The sequence below is a fragment of the Berghia stephanieae genome, chromosome 13 (genome assembly GCF_034508935.2).
Source record: "Berghia stephanieae isolate SIO BIC M18660-M18661 chromosome 13, UCSD_Bste_1.3, whole genome shotgun sequence".
NCBI lineage: Eukaryota > Metazoa > Mollusca > Gastropoda > Nudibranchia > Aeolidiidae > Berghia > Berghia stephanieae.
This window is the reverse complement of record NC_088372.1, coordinates 22,002,114-22,026,876: the sequence shown is the minus strand read 5'-3', so window position 1 is coordinate 22,026,876 and position 24,763 is coordinate 22,002,114. Positions and strand designations below refer to the sequence as shown.

The 24,763-nt window shown below is 37.5% G+C and overlaps 1 protein-coding gene across 1 annotated transcript in view; it reads right to left on the bottom strand.

The window, feature by feature from the left end:
- LOC144958997 (uncharacterized) overlaps positions 1–12,196 on the bottom strand; it is a 120,091-nt gene extending 107,895 nt beyond the window's left edge. The window contains exons 1-2 of the mRNA XM_078891311.1: positions 12,092–12,196; positions 7,572–7,655 (exon numbers count right to left, since the gene is read on the bottom strand). The gene's annotated coding sequence lies outside the window, so the exon portion shown is untranslated. The remainder of the gene's footprint in view (positions 1–7,571; positions 7,656–12,091) is intronic.
- Positions 12,197–24,763: the final 12,567 nt, after the last annotated feature.

The window sequence follows — 24,763 nt, the reverse complement described above, 5'->3', positions numbered from 1 at the left end:
AAGGACACACACCAAAAAAAAAAAAAAAAGGAAAGAGATAAAGAGAAGTACAAGAACAAAGTTATGGTGATAACAATAGCAACGACACGTGACCAGAGCGGCAAAATATTAATACACGCCAAAAGTAGCATATCCTAGCAACATTAAACAAAAACATTAAAAAGGAAGGGAAGGACCTTTCCTTTATATCTTTTTGGTCTCTTTCGTGGAACAATGAGGCGTATAACAATGACATGTGCATGGGCCGCAAATACTACGTGTAGGTGAAGAATGAAGAAGGCATGTGGGAGTTGTGTGCGTATGGGTGTCAAATATCATTGCCAGATAACACGTATAAGAAAAAGCCATTTTGCAATATGCATTGATTATCATTATTATTATTATTATTATTATTATTATTAGTAGTAGTAGTAGTAGTAGTAGTAGTAGTAGTAGTAGTAGTAGTAGTAGTAGTAGTAGTAGTAGTAGTAGTAGTATTATCATTATTATTATTATTATTATTATTATTCGAAAATTGGTAAATACAGTCAATTCTCGAGAATGTTAAATGGACTGCCGAGGCATCACGATATCGAATCGATTGTTAAGACGAATAAATAAATATATTCATTAATATGCTCTACGGTTCATCGTGCGCAATGGGCTTCATGACGACTAAACAAGTCTTTAGTACAGGAATTTTTTTTGTGTGAATGATTTCCAACCGGAACTTAGAAGTTAAATGACGTTTTCAAATTTGATAGACACACGCGTCGTCTTGATTGGTTGTTCCAGTTATGAATGTAATCACAATTTGGTGTCGATTAAATGGAAGGATCAATCAGTTTAGGTGTTCCATGGCACCTTTCGTGTGTCCCTTTGTACTGGCATTTTTATTTGTTACTATGTATATCTGCTAGGTACTCATTCAACCAAAGGTGAACCTATTGTGTGCTAAGTGCGTGATGTGCCATACCCAAAGATACAACGAGGGGGTAAAAGTTTACAGTCAATCATGTCCGGTTATAAACCACGCTCATCATTGCGATTGGACACTGACGTCAGAAATAATCTATATTATAATTTGTTGAGAGGGAATAGACCCCCCCCCCCATTCTCTCTCTCTCTCTCTCTCTCTCTCTCTCTCTCTCTCTCTCTCTCTCTCTCTCTCTCTCTCTCTCTCTCTAAATATATATATATATTAGAAAAGCCAAAAATTTTAATCGTAAAGAATTAAACTGCTCCAATGTGGCAGACTCCAAATAGGTTTCATTCAGAGAATATCACTATGACTGCGCGAGAATATTTAAGGTCAGTGACACAGGTCCAGATTCCTTACAGCCAATAGATGCTGACTTCCGGTTGGACATCATTCAAAAAATCCCTGACACCCCATGCTAACTGTTAAAATAACAAAACATACTGGCTCATTGAAACATAAAACCGGAGTCGTGCATGCTTGGTAACCGCTTAATAAAGCGCAGAAGCCGTAGGTGGATTTTTTTTTTTTTTTTTTTTTTTTTTTTGGATATAGTTTAGGAGGTCTACATAAATGCATACATATTGAGAGAGAGAGAGAGAGAGAGAGAGAGTGAGAGAGAGAGAGAGAGAGAGAGAGAGAGAGAGATGTGAGAGTGTGTGTGTGTGTGCGTGTGTGTAAGAGAGAGTGTGTTGTGTTTTGTGTGTGTGAGAGAGAGAGAGTGATACAACACAGAGAGAGAGAGAGAGCGAGAGAGAGAGAGAGAGAGAGAGCGAGAGAGAGAGAGAGAGAGATGAGAGAGTGTGTGTGTGTGTGTGTGTGCGTGTGTGTAAGAGAGAGTGTGTTGTGTTTTGTGTGTGTGAGAGAGAGTGATACAACACACACAGAGAGAGAGAGAAAGAGAGAGAGAGAGAGAGAGAGAGAGAGAGAGAGAGAGAGAGAGAGAGAGAGAGAGTCAAAATATGAATATGGCAAAATTCAACATAAAGTTGGACAAACGTTGGATACCCCATAGAAAGCCAGTAAAGACACTCGTTTTATGACTTCCTTAAAATCGACAAATTATCATCTCTCCGTAAAATCAGATTAATCATCGTTATCACCATTACAATTACAATAAAATCCATCCTACCGACGTGCACTTATTTGCAGGTCTGATAATCCAATTCCTTATGGACTAATTGTAGTAATGGGAATTTCAAAAAAATCACGCAAAATATTGTCCATTACAAACATGATAAACTATGCCCATAAGGATGTCAGGATATCAGACCTGCGTATATCCTACTGATAAGTATATTAAAAATAAAAATAGAAAAACTTGCGATACTGAGAAAATCAAAGACTTGTTTTCTAACTAAAATGAAAAACAAAACAAAAAACAGATTTTACTATTGTGCGGCAAATTAGATTTTTTTTATTATTGGTCAGGCACACCTCAAGGACTATTTGAATGTCCTGTTAGGGAGGGGGGGGGGGGGAGAGATGAGGAAAAGGAGGGGATGGGTGCAAGACGATGTCCATAACAATGAAGTTAAACCTTTGGTCTTTTTGTCATTATTATTACCTTACGAAAATACCAACTTCCTTAATATTAATAATGATTTTTTAAAGCATAAAAGTGCCCAAACGACAAATCCTTCCTCCGGCGGTTTTAACCAGGGCTTTCTAAATATAATTTGTATACTCCGGTAATCATTATGATTATCATATGACGTGAGCAAGTAGAAGTAGCCATTAATCTGCAATTAATTAATGTAATGGAACACTCTTACATTCATTTAACTCTCTAATTACCGACAATTTTCAGTATTTTCCCAAAATGACAGGCTTACCAGCAGAAAAATTGTTTTTTTAAACTCAAACAATCTCTCTACAAAACAACTTTATGTTCTTATTAATTAAACAAAGATCATTGTGATATACAAAATATATCTGAATTAAAAAAATGTATATTGTGTCGTCACAAAATGTGACGATTTTGCTGTAGGTGGTAAGGAGAGGGTTAATCATTATTAATCTAATTAAACCATGTGCATATAGTCATTGAGTAACAACAAACTATTTATATACACCAAACCGATCCCTTCGCTCGCTCGTCATCCGATAGATAACATTGGTTGTCACGCAAGGAAAGCACGTTTATGTGTCATGTGGAGGACGATCATTTTCTAGAAACATCTCAACCCTCTGGAACAAACTTCCAAAAGAAATACGACAGTCTTCATCGGAAGATATGTTTAAAAAGATTCTTAAGACTTTGTTATTTTCCAAATTGAATTGTTAATGCCTCTGTAGAGCGCTCTAAGCACTTCCTCGTGAAATGGAAGAGCACTCAACAAATATAATAGTATAATTTGTATCACAATTGTTATTTGAGACCCACTGTCTCAATCGAGTATTATATAAATAATGATCTGATATATGAAATTTTAGATTTTTGCTCTTAACGTAACTAAATAAAACAAATAAATTTTACCACAGTTTATAATATTTTTGGTGATAAAATTTAGTCGTCAGCATCTAAATCCTCCCATCATAATACTATTTTGAGGCGATGGATGACATTTTTGATATGTTTCTTTGTCTCAATAAAGGATCATGTCTATCAGATAAAGATCTGAACAAGTGTGTATGAAAGGTAACAGACAAAGCGTTGTCTGGTACCTTTCATACACACTTGTTCAGATCTTATACTGGTGCCTGATCCTTAATTTCTTTAATTTGACCTTGTCTATCTCTTGGAGTTTTGTTCTATCAGGAACAAGCAAACATACATGAGGACGACTTAAATTTTTTTTTTTTTTCTCTCATGATGACATTTGGTGTCCAAGTAGGATGGAGAGTCGAAATTTGGTCAAATTTTGGTTGGATAGAATGTAGAAGTAAAGTAATCACAGGATTATTAGACAATTATTAATCATATTTACAACAAACTTATAAAAAGTCTGAAGCTAATATTTACGAGAGTTTCGATTGGAAATAGCCACATAACGGCACAATAATACTTTGCATACTAGCTCTGCCAATAAACGCCATCATCGTCTTCATCATCATCATCATATTCATCATCACCATCATTAATGTCCTCACCACCACATCACTATTGCTACTTCAACCACCACAACACTATTAATAAATCAACCACCACAGCACTATTACTACTTCAACCACCACAACACTATTACTACTTCAACCACCACAACACTATTACTACTTCAACCACCACAACACTATTGATACTTCAACCACCAAAACACTATTTCTACTTCATTCACCACAGCACTATTACTACTTCAACCACCACAACACAATTACTACTTCAACCACCACAACACTATTACTACTTCAACCGCCACAACACTACTACTACCTCAACCACCACAACACTATTAATACTTCAACCACCACAACACTATTACTACTTCAACCACCACATCACTATTATTACTTCAACCACCACAGCACTATTACTACTTCAACCACCACAGTACTATTACTACTTCAACCACAACAGCACTATTACTACTTCAACCACCAGAGCACTATAACTACTGCTACCACCACAGCGCTATTACTACTTCAACCACCACAGCACTATTTCTACTTCAACCACCACAGCACTATTTCTACTTCAACAATCATAGCACTATTTCTACTTCAACCACCTCAGCGCTGGCCATATAAATTAAGAAATTAAGGAGCAGGCACCAGTGTAAGATAAAGATCTGAACAAGTGTATATGAAAGGTGGCAGAGAAAGCAAGAAAGAAAAATAGAAGAAAAAAAACCATCCCAAAAAATGTCTACCTCCACTGGGGATTGAACCTCAGACCTTCTGATTACCGGTCAGATGTGCTAATGGTTTTCTGTTTTCGTATATTAAATTGAAGCTTACATTCAATTTCACATTGTTATTTATTTAATATATTGCAGAATTAAAGTTCACTGGGAATTGGGTCAGATGCTCTAGTGTTAGAGCTTCAAGGTTGCCATCCCTGATAATTAATAAAGGGGGTGGGTCGAGTAAATGATGCATTTAACTTCTATTGGATCAAGGTTCAAGCCCAACTGTCCGCATTGCAGGGATTTTATTTCTCAATGAGCAAGAAACTTAGGGCTCACTTTGCGGTGCTGCACTGTGACTGATGAATGTGTATCTCCGTCTTTTCAAGAGACATACCTAAAGATCATTAAAAGTCAAGTGTTAAAAGTACTTGGAACATATCAGAGGTCATGTCTTAATGTTGTAACTCTTGATGTTCTTGGTCGACCTCTTTAATTTTTATGCTTGTGATTGAAATATTGAACTTCTTCTTCTTCTTCTTCTTCGTTCCTCTGATGGACATCTATGGCTGCAGTCCGATATCTGCTATGAAGTCTGTGGTCCGCTTTAGGTCCTCAGCCTCACCATAGAGCTTTGTGTTGAGTGTTGTAGGGGTGACCCAGTGGTTCGAACGGTGCACGTTGTATAGTGGGCAATCCATAAGCACATGTAAAGTGGTTTCATGGTCGGTTCCACATGGGCAATAAGGGGTTGTTCCAATACCTAGCTTTGTAAACATATGTCCTCTTAGTCTATTGTGTCCTGTTCGGAGGCGGAATATGGTGACTTGGCTACTTCGCTGAATGGCATGTATTGGATCCTGCTTGTTGTGTTCCAGGTGTGTGTCATTCCTTTCTTTGTCTATTTTTAGCTTTATTATTTTCTTTTGCTGATGGTAAGTGATTGACGACTTCGGTTGTTCCTTTTGGGCTCCTTCTTTGGCCAGTTGATCGGCAATTTCATTTCCATATATACCTACATGACTTGGAATCCACTGCAGCACAATTTTTCCTGTTTTATCAGATAAGCCCTCAAGGGCCTCCACAGTGTGTGCGGCTTCAGAGTCCTGGTAATTTTCAATAGACTGGAGAGCATCATCAGAGTCTGTCAAGTAAACCACATTTTTCCCGTATATTCTGTGATCTCTGGATAGTTCTTTTGTTGCATTGAGGACGGCTTTTTCTTCAGTTTTAGTACATGTGCACATTGAACCCACTGATACAGATATTTTTGTTTCCGTTTTATCTGTCCAGTGTATGAGTGCACCAGCACCTCCATTCATGAGGGGGCTGGAAACTGAGCCATCTGTATAAACTCTTATCCAGTTGGTCATTGGGTATTTTTTATCGATCATCTTTAGGGTTTGAGCATTGTCATTATTGTTTCAAATGTTTTTCTTGTTGATGGTTATGAATTTTTGTTTCTTTTTCCATGGTGGTGGTTTGAGATTTGGGACATTGATTTGGGCTATATCTTCCTTTGGTGTCACTTTATATTTGAAATAGTGAACAATTGCTTTGTTTCTCAGGGTGTTAACATCTTGTCTTAGAATGGGACCAAAAAGTCTCTTTTGTTGGATTGTAAGGGATAGCGGTATTTTTTAAATTTTTTTTTGGTTTCGCAGTATAGAGATTTGTTTGATATTCTAGTCAGGTATTATACTCTTGGACAGTTCTTATTTGTTTCCGATGAAATATATCCAGTCTGTGCTCATTTTGGTAAGCGCCCATGTTCCAGAATCATAAAGTAGGATTGATTTTACAAGAGCATTGTATAGGTTAAGTCTGGTGTTTAGTTTGATATTGTCATGTCTGTCCCATATGGATGAGAGTTTAAACAGGACAGCGTCTAACAGTTGTTTACATCGGCAAATAGTCTTCTTTATCTCAGTGCATCGATCCCACTTTTTAAACTATTCTCCAGTGTTCTTCAATTATTGTGCTTAGTCGAACAAGAGATGTGATCAACAAATATCTAGATCCAAGCCAAAGTGGATGTTAATAAAGGCAGAAGCAAATATAGTATGCAGATATTATGGACTCACAAATGGCTTGTAAGCAAAACATACTCAGAAAACACTGAGATATTCATAATAGGAATAGATATGTCGAGCGCATTTGACACCATATGCGGACATCAGCTCCTAGAAATCTTGAAAGGAATTGTACAAGAAGACGATCATCGCATGATTAGATTCCTGTTGAGCAATATTAATCTTAACATCAAAATAAAGAACTCAACATCATCTGATACATTCAAATCAAATATTGGTACACCATAAAGGTGGTGCTTAAGCCTAGTACTTTTCACCATAAACCTTGAGCATGCCCTTCAAGAGATCAGGTAAGTAATACAAACCACATTGCCAAATGAACTAGCCTATGTCGATGACAAGGATTTCATATCCTCCACTAATTTCTAGGACATAGCAGAAATAGATTAACATCTCGCCACAGTAAACACAAGTAAAACTGAGTACACTCCTGTCAAAGTCAGTGACAAAAGTGCTTACGTCACAGGAATTAGTTTTGAGAAAATGGAGGATTAAGTTTGGCTTCAGCTATAGAGAGTATGCAAAAAATCTAATTGCAGTATTGAAACAGATGACTTAAACTACGTTTATCATAAAAATAATCAGTGGGTAAACTTAGGTGCTTTCGCTTTTAAGTTAATAACTAATAAGTGGAAAAAATCTCAAGTACTTTTAGTAATGGGGTCTTCAATTATACATGATGATAGATAAATGGATTGTTCTCTTTTTTTAGGGGGGAGAGGGGAACTTACCTACCAATCAGAGAAGGAATGAGATGCCAGGACAATCATGCAAGGCTGTCTTTACATGTAACAACTCTAAAGCAGATTAAAAGATTATCTGAAATGAATACAAAATACAGATTCATTATTGTCAAGATTGAGAAAAGTTGCATAAGGTGTATTTCTGTGATGAAGCAATATGGCTCCGGCTCACTTTTACCTCAAAACGAACGTTCTGTGTTAAAGTCCCTGTCTTTGTGGCAGTAAATCTTTTGGAAAGGCTTTTTACACACATTTTACTATCCTATCAAACATCCCTTCATGTCCAATTACATTATCTGTGTCTAAATATATTGTAATGACCTTTAAAGGCCTGCACATGTCATACTATGTATTAAATATATTATGTATGCTGCTCAATTTTTCTAAGGCTCTTGATAAAGTCCTGCATCAATGACTACTCATAAAATGTGAAGACTAAGATAACCGGGGGAAACAACTTAAAATAGATATCATCATTTTTGCAAGGATGTACTCAACGGGTGTTGGTAGAAGGGGAAACGTCGGATATTTGGGAGGTCAAATCTAAGATTCACAGTGCTGTACTCCCGAATACAAAGCCATGAACAATTGTTTTATCCCTCTTCTATAATCTTGTCGAATAGCCTACCACCTACTGTTGTTATTTCAAACACTAAGGAACAGTTTAGAGAGAGGCTCATTCACCACTATCGCACACAAAAACATCCAGAGACATAAAATATCAAAACATCTACATTTGCGACAATACACCAGAGATCTTTTGCAACTTAAGGAAGAATAAGAAGGGTAAATAAACATTCCAAAATGAAGCCTGTAAACAGTGCTCCAAGGATGAAATATACTGTCTCTTTTGGCCTCTAGTTGTAAACTGATCACATATTGGACTCCTAACATTTAGAGAACTGCACTGTGGCTGATATCTATGTTTTGTGTTTGTGTGTCTGCGTGTGTATGTGTGTGTGTAGTCTTAAAATAGAAAAGCAGTATTGTTGAGTGGATTTGGTAAATATTTGTTGAACGACAAATGAAATGCTGCTGAGCACTTGTGTGGAGGTTGAGCGCTTAATAAATAACTTATCATTTTATTCTATCTTTTATACTGTTATTATTATTATTATTATATATTATTATTATTATTATTATTATTATTATTATTATTATTATTATTATTATTATTATTATTAATAATATTATTATTATTATTATTATCATTACCGTCGAAGCCAGTAACAGGAGCTCTGCCTCATCAGAACAGTCGCTTATTTGGAATGATCTTTCAGACCTTCACCAATTTGTATTTAAAAATTAACAAAAATAAAATCATCCCTTGTCTTCACATGAAAAAATAAGACAGTTATCTAACAATAGCATTTTTATCACACCTATTGTTCCCTTGTATATGATATGTTATGCTTTAACCATTTGCCATCTTGAAGAACAATAAAAATATTTTAAAACATAATAGTACAATAATTTAATTGCTCTTGGCGAAGCATGTCATGTTGATTGTATAATATGTTGTAATCTATAATGGAAGAGACTTCATGTGTCTTTGATACGTTTCACCTGTTTCTTTTTAGAGGTGGATTGATAATTTCCAATAATATTGTCAGACCATAGGGTTCTCCTTTATTTGTTCTCACGACTGCACAATGTAATGTTAAACGGGAAAAACTGAATACTAAATTTTAGACAAACTAATACAACAATGCTCTCTATTACTATAATTATGGTTACTGCAGTTGATATGTATTGAAGTCTTTATAGGTTGTTCCAATTATGAAGGTCACTTGCTGAAAGTTAATTGGAACACTTCTTAATTGGAACGATTTTTGCGTAATGGTGCTGTTTGAGTTAAGCGGATCGCACTGTATAATAACACTATTATTATTATTATTTTTATTATTATTATTATTATTATTATTATTATTATTATTATTATTATTATTATTATTATTATTATTATTATTATTATTATTATTATTTTTATTATTATTATTATTATCATTATTATTATTAATACTACCTCAACTACTTCAAATATTACTATAATTAAAAGAAATATATTATAAAAATTACCTTTCTTCAAATATCAAAATAACATTACAATCAAAGCCACTTAATTGGAACAGTGTTGTTTATTTGTTACCATGTCTTGTTTCATGCTTAATTTCCTTGCACAGTATAGAGTTTGCGGGGTTTGTTAGCCAGCTCGTTGTGGTCCCCACAGCAGTCAAGAGTATGAGGGCGCAAGATTGGTACTAAGTTTGAAACCCATATTTTTGTATGACTGAGTAGCTCAGTTGGTTGTGCAACCGCTTGCTGTCCTCTCTCTCTCGGCCACAGAAGGTGTCATGTTAATTGGATTCTGAGTTTCGCACTGAACCCATGACTTTTTATTCACTGTTTTCATCCGGCACTTCTCCATAGCCTATTTTTCTCATTTAAATGTAGTAGCATTTGTAATAAAAAAGTTATTGCTGAAGTTTGAAGTCATAACAAAAGTGATAAAAGACTTCTTTTTGTTGCTTGTCAAAAATTTTGCTTTCCATTTTTCAAAATATATAACATGACGTCCTGTCATGATCAAATGTTCCATCAAAGTTTACAATATATTACATGATTTCAATCAATGCAGCATGCAATCTAAAGTAAACAATCATCACCTGCAAATTAACCATAACATTTTTGACCAATCAAACAGAATTTATGACATACCCTCAAGCCCGCTCGGACAATTATAGTTGGTTGCTTACAAACAGTATGAACTTGATGTTACTCTGCACTTCATTGTATTTTTTAAACATCTAGATGAGTGAAGTTCTTATTATATTCGCTCCAATTAGACTATAAACTTTGAAGTTTCACATAGTTTTGTGTGTTGATACCATTGATCTGGGGAGCAGAGCAGAACTGATGAGTGTTTAACTCAAAAGCACATCATTGATATTAATATTAGTGTAGTTTTATTAGTTTAGCGATCACTACAATTGTTCAGGGAATAATGACTGCTCAGACTGTCCAAATCAGGTGAAAGAGTGTGGTTATATTTATATTCCCTTAAACAAATGAAATATTCATTGCTTCCCAAGACAGTCAATCTGTGGTATAACAAGTAAGATCAAATGGAATTGAATTTTAGTTACTCAATGACTGATGATTGTGAACTAACAAAAAATACCATAATTTGTATTACTAAAGACATTTTTCATTTTTATTCAAGTTGAACGAAGAAAAAAAAAGTTTGATGCTGCTGTGAAATTGATCAAATTTAACCTTGGTACGTTCCAATTTACCAGCAAAAATCACAATGTAGAAGACTCTGCCACTGACTGATTGGTCCAATAAAGCAGCTATTCCGAATTTAAAAGCAATGTTCCAATTACCCGCTTCAATTGTTTTGGTTCTTACACGTATTCTTCGATCAGTCTCGTTTTATAATAATGAGTCGCATTGAAATAAAATTCAAAAGAAAACCGCTTTAAATAACATTAAAAATCTTTCAGTCATACTCCTACTTCTATAAACATTTTCAAATCTTAAGGTTCTAAAAATAGGTAAAATCCTAGTAAGCCATTAAAACCTTTCAGTCATATTCCTACTTGTATAAACATTTTAAAATCTTTCCAATATTTTTTAAGAGGGGGGGGGGGGATGTAACTGTGATAACATACAGAACTGGAGATTGAAACAACCAATTGCTTATGCAGCACTGATTGAATCTCACATAATGCAGGGATGTGATACAACACTGCTTCATAAAACATGTTTTTGGATCAAATATTACAACTATTTTAGTTTTTCATTATTTTTTAAATTTTATTTTAAGAACGAGTTTTTTCCACATTATCAATGATATAACTGGATGAACAGTTTTGTAACTTTTCATACTTGAAATCAAATAGCAAGTAAACGTTGAGGTTAATTGTAAACTTGGGTTAATGTTTTTCATGAAAGAGAATGGATCGTTGTATGGAAAATTAATGTAACTAGAATTAACAGTTCCGTGTAGTCTACTGTTATGCACATCATGTGCTCTTTCAATTTTTACAAACAGCTCGACGTCTACCCTTGATAGTTCAGTTGACTGAACTGACCGGTAACTTGGAGGCTACTAAACTTCATAGATGATAGATTGACCGCGTTTGACTCGGTGGCCTTTTTTACAAAACAACCTTCCAGTCTTAATTCTTGTTTTTAATTTAAAATAAAGGCAATCCTAGGATTTTCCATACATTTTAGCTCTTTTGTGCGTCTTTTCTTCGATTATTATTAGGCTTTTTCTTTTCTTTCTTTTTTTTTTTTTTATCCAACTCATTTGAATGTTTGAACTTTCAAAGTCAAAGCAATTGCTTTATAGTAGAATAATAACAACAACAAGGATGTAAATGGGCTTGACATAAAATTCGATGAATAAACGCAAATCTAACGTGAACAAAGATCGAACACAAAACTGAAGGGGGCGTGACCTCATTGAAAACTAACGAGCGTGATTTCTTGGAAAGCACTAACCTTATCATGTTTTACTTGGTTACATAACAAGAAGACTTCCTTCGCACCACGACCTCACAATGAAAACAAATACGCAGTTGGCTCTCGCATGAGTGAAAGTGGGACAACAATGTTCCGAAACGGTGCGCGATAATTTGTGACCGTTATCGAAATACCCGCACAATCGCTTTCAAATTGGCAGAAAAGCATTAGATATTAATCAATACCTAAATAAATTGAAATTTGATTATTTACCTTCTGAGTTAAGGAAAGAAGAATGCAAAGTTTTTGAATGCAGCCTTTTTGTGTTGGAAAATGCGAATAAAATTAGCGGTGAAATCAGGAAAGCATAAAATTATGGCTTAAATTTAAATCACGAACTCATTGCATCCCATTATTAACCAATAATACGAGAACTTGCCCCCGTTAAAATGACTATTTCTAAACACTTCAAATGCTAATTTCAAGTACAAAATAAACTGGAAGTAAACATAATGTTAAACTCCAAATTTCTGGCCCATAATTTTCCATTTCTAGATGTTTCCGAGTTGGGGCAATAGGCAGAATTACCTTACAGTTTTTATTTTCACGCCAAATTTCCTGCTGTAATGTAATACAAACCATAATATACTTTTAATCAGAATAAACTTCATTTTCCAAGTCAATTGTATTGAGTTGTTGTCTTGAGTGTAAAACTTGAATTGTCTTTAACTTTAAAAAAAATATATATATATATGCCCTATATATATATAACTGATAAAATGTCTGAGGAAATGGTGGATGGAGTTACAAATCGCAATGCCAGATTTATAATGGAAGAATGTGACCACAACAAATCGTATGAATATCAAGGACCTCAAATTAGCACGAAGCGAACAACGATTATGATTAACTTGTGTAAACCTGACTTTAATTGTTGGCTAACTTGTATTATTTGGCTTCAATCGTGTCAAACTGGCAACATTTACGTGAGCTCATCCCTCACCGTTCCCATTAAATTAAATACAAGATATGAAGTGAGTAGAAAAGTGCCAGAAGACAATAGAGAATAAAAAATTTTTCGCGGCGGTGGTGGGGTTTGAACCTGCGACCTTATTGGTACGACAACTCCGCCTGGCAGGTGAGAGCGTGGCTCTACCGTGTGAGCTATCCACGAACACAAAAATATTCGTTTCAAACCCAAGTCATTTCTAGATCCCTCTCTCACCCACTACTGAGACCGCTGATTCGTTCGCCCACCACCATCGCGAAGTATTTTGACCAGCAGTTAAGCTTAATAGCCAATATTCTCAACACAAACATATAACATAGAAACGATTGAGACATTGAGTATGCTCCGGTGTATGGGGTGAATTTTTAATTCAGAAAAGTGAGTGGAGCAGGCACTTGTGTTGGTAACAACAAGATATGAAGTGAGTAGAAAAGTGCCAGAAGACAATAGAGAATAAATTTTTTTTTAATTAAATGTGCCATGAAATGAATTTGGTACCTATCTAACTTCAAATCCAGTTTTCATCAGCTTTCTTTACGATGAGAAGGGAAACCAATGTTTGTTTTACACACAGTCTGATCAGAACCAAGCACCAATGCATTACGACAAAATCATGATTATGCAATTTAAGTTGACCTGAATTTCGAGCAGTCCGCAAGGTCACGATAACCCAGTCAACTACTTTTCCTCAATGACACGAGATGGCCTCGGGCAAAGAAATTAACAAGGGGGGATAAATGCTGAAATAAATCTTTAAATATTCCTACGTGACGAGTTATCTTTCCTATTGCATACTCGTCGATAACAATAAATTGACTTTGCCTGTCATTCGTGATGTATCATTTGTTATGTCAAAGACAATCAGACCCACTATATAATATACGATTCTTACACTTTTGCTTTTGAGAATTCCGGACGTGTTTCCAACCGCTGCATGAGCTTGCGAGTGGGGTTCGAATTCCAAAACGCAAGAGTGTAGAAATCATTTATTCTACCCCTCAATCGAATCCTATTTAATCATCTTTGAATAAAAGATATCTTCAAAAACACTTAAATAATACTTCAAAGAATCTGATTTTTAGTTAAATTTAACGATTTATAATCTGACGTCACAAATATTATTGTAAACATTATATCATTACGCGTTACTAATAAGGGAAAGAGGTGGAATAATATTAATAAAAGGTTAATTTTGGAAGTTGAATGGTGCTTGAGACAACATTCGGTCATAGAAAGCATAGAAAACGAATTTTTTTTTTTTAAAGTAAAAGGTACAGAACACGCAGGTCATTTGGTAAAATCAGAATTCATATATCTGAGACCCTCTGTAGTCACTCACTCAATATCTAAGAAGTAAGATGCCCACAGGTATGTCTGACAGTGACATTTTGAAATAAGAATGTTATTTTTTTATTTTTTTTCAAATGCCACCCTGCAAATACTTTGAAGCACCTCAAACGATCGACAACTGGTCATGAGATTGAGTGTGTGTGAGAGTGAGCGATAGTGTTAGTGAGTGAGTTTGAGGATGAGAAATTGAGTGAGTGAGCCAATTGGTGAGTGAGTGCGTGAGTGAGTGAGTGAATGGGTGACTGATGAGTGAGTGAATGGGTGACAGATGAGTGAGTGAATGGGTGACTGATGAGTGAGTGAGTAAGTGAGTGAGTGAGTGATTAAGTGAGTGATTGAGTAAGTGCGTAATTGAGTGAGTGAGTTATTGATTGAGTGAGTGAGCCAGTGAATGAGTGAGTGATTGATTAAGTAAGTGAAAGTGAATGAGTGAGTTATTGAGTAATTGTAATTGAGTAAGTGAATGAGAAAGTGAGTGAATGGGTGATTGATGAGTGAGTGAGTGAATGGGTGACTGATGGGTGAGTGAATTGAAATAGCCATACGGGTCGACCTGGATGAAATTATTTCATTTGATTGAGAGGTCTCTCATTTTATCTATGAGAAAGTAAATTCAACAGTTTAAGGAAGAGGCAGAGGAGCTAATGATGTCAAATGCGAGGTGTTTTAATTTTCATTTACCCTACTCCGTCGGTCCATCAATTTCTTTTTTCAGCTCGTCTTCTTTAGATTCAAGCATCACTTATTTGGGTGAAGCTACAAAACAGGATGTCTTCCGATAGTGACAGTCACTTTGTTCATTGATTACTCACCTCTCTGTTAGTTGTTAGAACATGTTCATCCAAATCGTCTTGGTCGTAGTCTTATATCAATCTACTTATGAATGCCATCACGATCGACAGGAGTATGAGTGCAGCGCAGTGTGATAATTATTATTTGACAAGCTGGCTAAAATCTACACCTCTTTCAAAACAATAAAAATGCCTTACTTTGTGTGTGTTGTATTGCGCCATGTTTCAAAAGGCGAGGAGAGTAGATAAGACTAACAGATACTAAAACTCATAGTTAATTGATGCCAGGTGATATTTATTTGAAATTTGAACCAACCGAATCGATCTTCAGCAGACGACAAACGGGAAGTGGGAAGTGAGAAATCGGAAGTCGGAAGTTTCCGGGAAGGGAGAGCGCGGAAAGGGAGCTTCATCACTGCTGGGTCGAGTTTGAAACGATCAAATCGAGCGGGTTTTCGATCGAGTCCTCTAAAATCGAGTCGGTTTCGGGCGGGTTTCGAGTCAGTGACGTCATCGAGCAGTGATTCGTTTGAAAAAAAAAAAAAACACGAGTAACTCGTTTGCCACAGGAAACTTCACATACCCCTCCCTCTCTTATGTCTGTGGTAGTGTTGGGTTATTTGATCGCTTTTACTCGATCGACGACCGAGCGCCAAGCCACGAGTCAGTGCTCGATCTCAATGCCGGAAGAGCGAGTTAGTAAAACGATCACTCGATCGTAAAACGATCAGGCGGGTTGTGAGCTTGAGACGATCTTGACACGTGAGACGAGCTTGAGACGATCAGGATTCGAGCGAGCGGAGGGGTAACGAGTGTTTCGAATCATTTCAAATTCAAACGATCACAGTTTGCCATCCGATACCAATCGCCAATGTTTGCACACGGTAGTCTGTGGTTCTTCCACAGCCCTCACTCCTTGTCAGATGTTAGTGTGTCTGGGTGGCAGTGGCAGGGAAATTCGTATAGGTGTATCACGCGTGTGTGACAAGACTTCATTAAACCTACTAAAGTTTGACTATCACACACACACACACACATACACACACACACACACACACACACACTAAGGCTATTTCTATGACACACACGCATCCATCTATCAATGAACACTCCTACAGTAGTGCGGCTATGTGGTCTAGTCATGACGTAACTTTAGGTAGTACTCTAGTCGACCATGGGTCTAGTGCATTATAATGGTCTAGTGGTATGACACCCGCTTTGGGATCGGAAAGTCCTGGGTTCGAGCCTCGCGCTCGGTGCATAGTTGAGTCTTTGGACAAGGCTCTTTACTCACATTCTCTCACCGTACTCAGGTGTAAAATGAGTACCTGGCCGTTAAGAGCGTTGTCTTTGTCTGAAAAATTGTAATATCGCCTAACAGGCGGCATGTCCCGTCCTACATATTAAATGTTGCTGTTGACCGGGGACCCCTTTACAAAGCGCTTTGATCACATTTAGTGGATATTGTAAAGCTCAATTTTTTAAAGTAAAACATTAGCTTTGAATATGGAATGTTTCAATTTTAGATGCCTGTGTATTCTTTGTTAGTTCCCATCATCATCATCATCATCATCATCATCATCATCATCATCATCATCATCATCATCATCATCATCATCATCATCATCAGGGGCAGCGGTACGGTCTTTGGTTGGCACCCGAAAGGTACCGAGTTCGATCACCCGCCGCTGAGTGGTCTTGAGCAAGTCACCTTGCCCTAACTAAATTTGCGGCGCTGCACTGCGGCTATCGCTTGGGTTATTCCAGTCTTCCCTTAGAATAGACCCGAAAGACGAATCTCCCCTATGGGATGAATAAAGGGAATTATGTTTAATTTATTTATCATCACCATCATATCAGCGGGATCATCATCATCACCACCACCACCACCACCACCCTAATAATATTGGATAAAATAATAATCAACACATTTCAATGTAATAATCAATCTAAAATCAATCAGTGCTCCTAAAAGACCCTTTGATTTCTTTGTCTAATTCGTTCCATACTTTTGGAGTCCCGACAAAGAAAGATTTTCAGCTAACTATAGTTTATATATGGGAATATTAATCAGTCGTTTATATTGGAATCGGAGTTGTCTAGCAGGTGTATTAGTTCAAAGCGCATTTCCAAGGATTTACCATGCTCAATGAACTTCACAATATTTAATTTAATTTATTCCTCCGGCACGCCATATCGACCATACATCCATTTCGTACAGTAGGTACCGATCGCTGTTTGGAGTCTTTTTATATTAAAGCTCTTTACAATACCCGTCATTGCTTATAAGATAAGAATACATTCACACCTGAGTCAAGTGCCTTACACACGGACTTAACGTCTGGATCACAATTTTCAACAATCACTGTCACTCATCCGGCCATTGACAAGGCTTGATTTTCTGACAAGAGACACCGTACCACTGAGCGACCGAACAAATAATCACCATCTGCGCCATCGTCATCATCATCATCATTATCATCATCCTCATCACAGCCGTAACAGCCAGAAAAACCACAATCATCATCTTCGGGTCCGGTTTATCCGTGTTGGGGGTGGGGGTGGAACCTGCTAAAGTATTTCATTTTTTAAACAGAAACACGATAATCATCATCATCATCATCATCGTCATCCATTGTCGTCGGCATCGTTATCATCGTGTCCGGGCAATCCGTGTGTGTCTGGGTGTGGAACCTGCTAAATATTATTATTATCTACCTACCTAATAAAAACACACCATTCTTGTTCATTTATTTTTTAAATAATGAAATGAAAGGCACGACCTTTCCCGCACACACAAGAGGCGATGACGACCAGTGACAAATTATGGGAGGTGGGGGCGGCCGACAACTTTTGGCGCGACATAAATATGAAATGTTAAGGTGACAGCGGGATGATGGTGGTGGGAGGGGGGGGGGGGGTCTCAACCCTTCACCATCAACAACTGTTTGATGGCGGTGTGTGTGTGTGTGTGTGTGTGTGTGTGTATGTGTGTGTGATGCGACGAACGATCATAATCAAGGCTGCCAGACAGCCAGATTTCTTCTTGCCCAAGTAGTCAAATAGACCCCAAATGCCAAACACCACAAGCATTCTGACTCCCTTGAAAAACTCATTGGTTTTGATTAACAAAACAATCGACTACAGTTGGATCTGTGGCTGGCTTGACTGCAGCTGGTTATGATGGGGGCTGCCAGATGGCCAAGTTCAAAATTGGTTACTAAGAAACGCTTTTCTATTATTATTCATTTAAAAAAAAATCTTTTATTTAAAAAAAATGAAAAGATAAGTTTATCCAACTGTAGTCGATTGTTTTGTTAATCAAAACAAATGAGTTTTTCAAGGGAGTCAGAATGCTTGTGGTGTTTGGCTATTTGGGGTCTATTTGACTACTTGGGCAAGAAGAAATCTGGCTGTCTGGCAGCCTTGATTATGATCGTTCGTCGCATCACACACACACATACACACACACACACACACACACACACACACACGCCATCAAACAGTTGTTGATAGTGAAGGGTTGAGACCCCCCCCCTCCCACCACCATCATCCCGCTGTCACCTTAACATTTCATATTTATGTCGCGCCAAAAGTTGTCGGCCGCCCCCACCTCCCATAATTTGTCACTGGTCGTCATCGCCTCTTGTGTGTGCGGGAAAGGTCGTGCCTTTCATTTCATTATTTGAAAAATAAATGAACAAGGATGGTGTGTTTTTATTAGGTAGGTAGATAATAATAATATTTAGCAGGTTCCACACCCAGACACCCACGGATTGCCCGGACATGATGATAACGATGCCGACGACAATGGATGACGATGATGATGATGATGATGATGATGATTCTCGTGTTTCTGTTTAAAAAATGAAATACTTTAGCAGGTTCCACCCCCACCCCCCACACGGATAGACCGGACCCGAAGATGATGATTGTGGTTTTGCTGGCTGTTACGGCTGTGATGAGGATGATGATAATGATGATGATGATGACGATGGCGCAGATGGTGATTATTTGTTCGGTCGCTCAGTGGTACGGTGTCTCTTGTCACAAAATCAAGCCTTGTCAATGGCCGGATGAGTGACAGTGATTGTTAAAAATTGTGATCCAGACGTTAAGTCCGTGTGTCAGGCACTTGACTCAGGTGTGAATGTATTCTTATCTTATAAGCAATGACGGGTATTGTAAAGAGCTTTAATACAAAAAGACTCCAAACAGCGATCGGTACCTACTGTACGAAATGGATGTATGGTCGATATGGCGTGCCGGAGGAATAAATTAAATTAAATATTGTGAAGTTCATTGAGCATGGTAAATCCTTGGAAATGCGCTTTGAACTAATACACATGCTAGACAACTCCGATTCCAATATAAACGACTGATTAATATTCCCATATATAAACTATAGTTAGCTGAAAATCTTTCTTTGTCGGGACTCCAAAAGTATGGAACGAATTAGACAAAGAAATCAAAGGGTCTTTTAGGAGCACTGATTGATTTTAGATTGATTATTACATTGAAATGTGTTGATATTTATTTTATCCATTATTATTAGGGTGGTGGTGGTGGTGGTGGTGGTGGTGGTGATGATGATGATCCCGCTGATATGATGGTGATGATAAATAAATTAAACATAATTCCCTTTATTCATCCCATAGGGGAGATTCGTCTTTCGGGTCTATTCTAAGGGAAGACTGGAATAACCCAAGCGATAGCCGCAGTGCAGCGCCGCAAATTTAGTTAGGGCAAGGTGACTTGCTCAAGACCACTCAGCGGCGGGTGATCGAACTCGGTACCTTTCGGGTGCCAACCAAAGACCGTACCTCTGCCCCTGATGATGATGATGATGATGATGATGATGATGATGATGATGATGGGAACTAACAAAGAATACACAGGCATCTAAAATTGAAACATTCCATATTCAAAGCTAATGTTTTACTTTAAAAAATTGAGCTTTACAATATCCACTAAATGTGATCAAAGCGCTTTGTAAAGGGGTCCCCGGTCAACAGCAACATTTAATATGTAGGACGGGACATGCCGCCTGTTAGGCGATATTACAATTTTTCAGACAAAGACAACGCTCTTAACGGCCAGGTACTCATTTTACACCTGAGTACGGTGAGAGAATGTGAGTAAAGAGCCTTGTCCAAAGACTCAACTATGCACCGAGCGCGAGGCTTGAACCCAGGACTTTCCGATCCCAAAGCGGGTGTCATACCACTAGACCATTATAATGCACGAGACCCATGGTCGACTAGAGTACTACCTATAGTTACGTCATGACTAGACCACATAGCCGCACTACTGTAGGAGTGTTCATTGATAGAGGGATGCGTGTGTGTCATAGAAATAGCCTTAGTGTGTGTGTGTGTGTGTGTGTGTGTGTGTGTGTATGTGTGTGTGTGTGTGATAGTCAAACTTTAGTAGGTTTAATGAAGTCTTGTCACACACGCGTGATACACCTATACGAATTTCCCTGCCACTGCCACCCAGACACACTAACATCTGACAAGGAGTGAGGGCTGTGGAAGAACCACAGACTACCGTGTGCAAACATTGGCGATTGGTATCGGACGGCAAACTGTGATCGTTTGAATTTGAAATGATTCGAAACACTCGTTACCCCTCCGCTCGCTCGAATCCTGATCGTCTCAAGCTCGTCTCACGTGTCAAGATCGTCTCAAGCTCACAACCCGCCTGATCGTTTTACGATCGAGTGATCGTTTTACTAACTCGCTCTTCCGGCATTGAGATCGAGCACTGACTCGTGGCTTGGCGCTCGGTCGTCGATCGAGTAAAAGCGATCAAATAACCCAACACTAGTCAGAAGTTTCTTATTCATTTCAATGTACCAGATCCTGGTATCACTGTGGAATATTATTATTACTTAGTCTCACGAATGTAGTTGCTTCAATCAGTCAACAAATTATAGACAACCAGGAGATTTGTGTTATCATGAGGTCATTGTAAAAGATGATATTATCTACTATGCTTAAATTTTAACAACTGCACATTAAGGATTTTGTAACAAAAAAAAAAAAAAAAAAAAAAAAAAGCAATCTGACAACCTTGCCGCGGCAAAAATTGAACAAGAATACCCTATTAAGAAATAAGTAAACACATTTTAAAAAATTACTTTTTCCATCTAAATCCAGTGGCATTCATCAAATTGCCGAATTTGTCTTTGAATTGTTGAATAATAATAATTGGCTCAAGTGCATTTAGAGAACTGCACAACGTTTGGAAAAGGACAAACATCATTAATGAAAATAAAAGAATATTATACCTGTAAGAAGTGCTAGTTGCTGCAACTGTTGCACGTGAGGTCTTACAAACAAGAATTTGGACATCCTGGACTCCCTTCAACGCAAACGATTGAGACGAGTTATTGGGGTACTTTGGCCAGACAAAATCAGTAATGAGGATGAGTATATGATGGATGTAGAATACGACCAGTCAGTACGCGAATAAATCAGCAAAGATGGGAACTGTTCGGACACGTGCTCCGACGAGATTAACAATATTCCAACACAAACCTCGATAGATGCTTATTTCAAAGAGAATGTACACCAACTTCACTTCTAACTACATTGAATCAAGATCTCAATAATTATTGTTTGTTTTTAAGGCTTTTACGGCGCTTGCAGCACATTTAAGTCATATCAGCGCCAATAAAAAGGAAGAAGATGGGAAAGTAAAAAGTAAAAAGTTCTAGAATTACAAATAAAGCATCCAAGAAAAGGGAATTAAAATAGGAAATAGATGTAGATTCCAAGAGCACACTATCAAAGTACTTAGTTTGAGATCACTTAAAAGTATCATTCAAACACAAGCACAGTTCCCCAATAAGAGGAATACACTCAAATGTTTACAAATCCTATATAAAATGTAATCAAAACGTATTACAGTGCATATCAGAGATGATTTACAAGGAAAAAAATATCATCTCCCAAAACAAACTATACATTTGACTGTTTCCCTCTCTGCCAGGGTATCCGGCCAGGACCAGGACAAAACCAAGAAATCTCATTCCAAGACAAAGACAGAAAGCATGTTGGAAAACAGATACAGGGGAATATAAGACACAATAAGAGCCTCCATACTCCATGTCCTCTATGGGAGGTCGGGAACCCCACCCTGATCTCAACAATTACAAAATATATTTAGAAACAACAACAGAATAACTTATTTCAACAACACACAAAAAAAACATTCAATTGCATCAGCACCTTAACACATAATATGATGACCTTGAAAAACTAAGAACACTTGCACGCACTTGAATACAATCACACACACACACACACACGCACGCACACACGCACTTGCAACAATCACGCACACACACACACACACACACACACACACACACACATGCCTGGTAACATCTGGTTAAAAGAGGACTACTGTCAACTACTTTGTTATTTATATGTGTGGATTCAAAGCACTAGCAACCTTTTAATATCATTTCAGTGCCATCAAAAAGGAAGAGGACAGGAAAATTAAAATAAAAGATCATAAAAATGTGTGCAGGCCTACCTCTAATTAAAGAACTGAACTGAGCGATAATTTACAAGGAAAAACATCATCTCCCAAAATAAATACATTTGATTATATCTCCCCTCAGCCAAGGACTCCGTCAAGGCCAGGACAAAACGAAGTAATCTCAATCCAAGATAAAGATGGTTTTGTGGTCTAGTGATACATATGATTCTCGCCTTTGGATCAGATGGTCCCGCACTTTACTAACATTCTCTCGCCATAGTCATGAGTGAAATGAGTACCTGGCCATTAACCAGCATTGTCTCTGTCCATAAAAAAAAAGAGAAATTGTAATATCCCCTAACAGGCGTCATGTCTCGTCCTACGTGTCAGGTGTTGCTGTTGGTAGGGACCTGTTGTAAAGCGCTTTGAGCACATTTAGTGGAAATGCGCTGTATAAATGCTTAAGTGTAAAGACGAAAACAATAATTATGCATTTGACTGATTCCCTCCCAGCTTGGAATCCGGCCTGGGCCAGGACAAAACCAAGTTAATCTCATTCCAAGACAAAGACAGAAAGCATGTTGAAAACAGATATATGGAGATAGAAGACACAGTATGTACCCCCCTGCCCACTATGGGAGGTCAGGAACCCCACCCAGACAAAGGGGAATGTATCAATAGGGAACAGATATAGATTCCAGAAGTAGACTATCAGTGTACATAGTTTGAGATCACCTAAGTCTCATACATACTGAAGCACAGGATCCCACTGAAAAGAATACTCTAAAATCATCATAAACTGAAAACCACACACAAACACACACAAGCGCACATACAAAATTAAAATTGAAAAAAAAAAAAAACAACAAAACAGTACATAACAGAGAGATGATTTAAAAGGGGAAAAAGTATCTTCCCTCAAAACTATGACTGTCTTCCTCCCAATCTGGGCCAGGACGAGAACAAACCAAGTAATCCAATTCGAAGACAAAGGCAGACAGCAAGTTGGAAAATAGATATAGGAGGATAGAAGACATAGCAAGTGACCCCCTATCCATTTCAGGAGGTCAAAAGACTCCATTCAGAGAGAACAAAACCAAGTAATCTGATTCGAAGACAAAGACAGAAAGCAAGTTGGAAAATAGATCTGTATATCCAGGGGGATAGAAAGACCTCCTACCCACATTGGGAAGTCAAAAGACCCCATTCAACGAGAACAAAATCAAGTAATCTTATTCGAAGACAAGCAAGACAGCAAGTTGGAAAACAGAAAAATCTAGGGGACCCTGATAGAATACATACACAGCAAGTGACTTCCCTGCTCACTATATGAGACCAAAAGACAAACTCAGGTAGTCAATGTGTAAAGCGTTTGATAAAAAAAACATACAAGTAATAGCTGAGAGTGATATTAAGCTGCTAGAAGCTGTGTAGTAAAACCAAAAACTAGAGCAGGTGCCTAAATGAGTCAATAAAATGGAGAGAAAGATAAAGGGAGTAAATGTGACTCATAAATAAGTTTGTTTTGTGTTGTTCACTTATTTATGAGCTATGTGGTCTTGTGGTATGACATTCGCTTTCGGATCAGAAGGTCCAGGGTTCGAGCCCTGCTTGGTGCATAGTTTAGTCCTTGGAAAAGGCTCTTTACTCATCGTAATCGGGTGCAAAATGAGTACCTGGCTGTTAACAGCATTGTCTCTGTCGGAAAACGTGTAATATCGCCTAACAGGCATCACGTCTCGTTCTACATGATAATGATACCTGTTGCTGTTGGTCTGGGAATCCTTGTAAAGCGATTTGAGCATGTTTAGTCGATATTGCCCTATATAAAAGCTCGTCTTTTTTTTTTTATCTTTCTCTCCGTTTTACAAGCTATGGACTGCCTCTTTTTGTTTACATTCCAAGATATTACATAAAGGACCTATCAATATTTCTCTGCCGTCGATCTGTTTCCTTCTTTTTTTTTTAGAAATGTATTTGTTTTCATTGTTTTTTTGCTGTTGGCTGAAGAAGGGTTTTGAGCCGAAACATTTTGTGTTTGATATTCTGTTATTATTTTTTTAAGCGGAC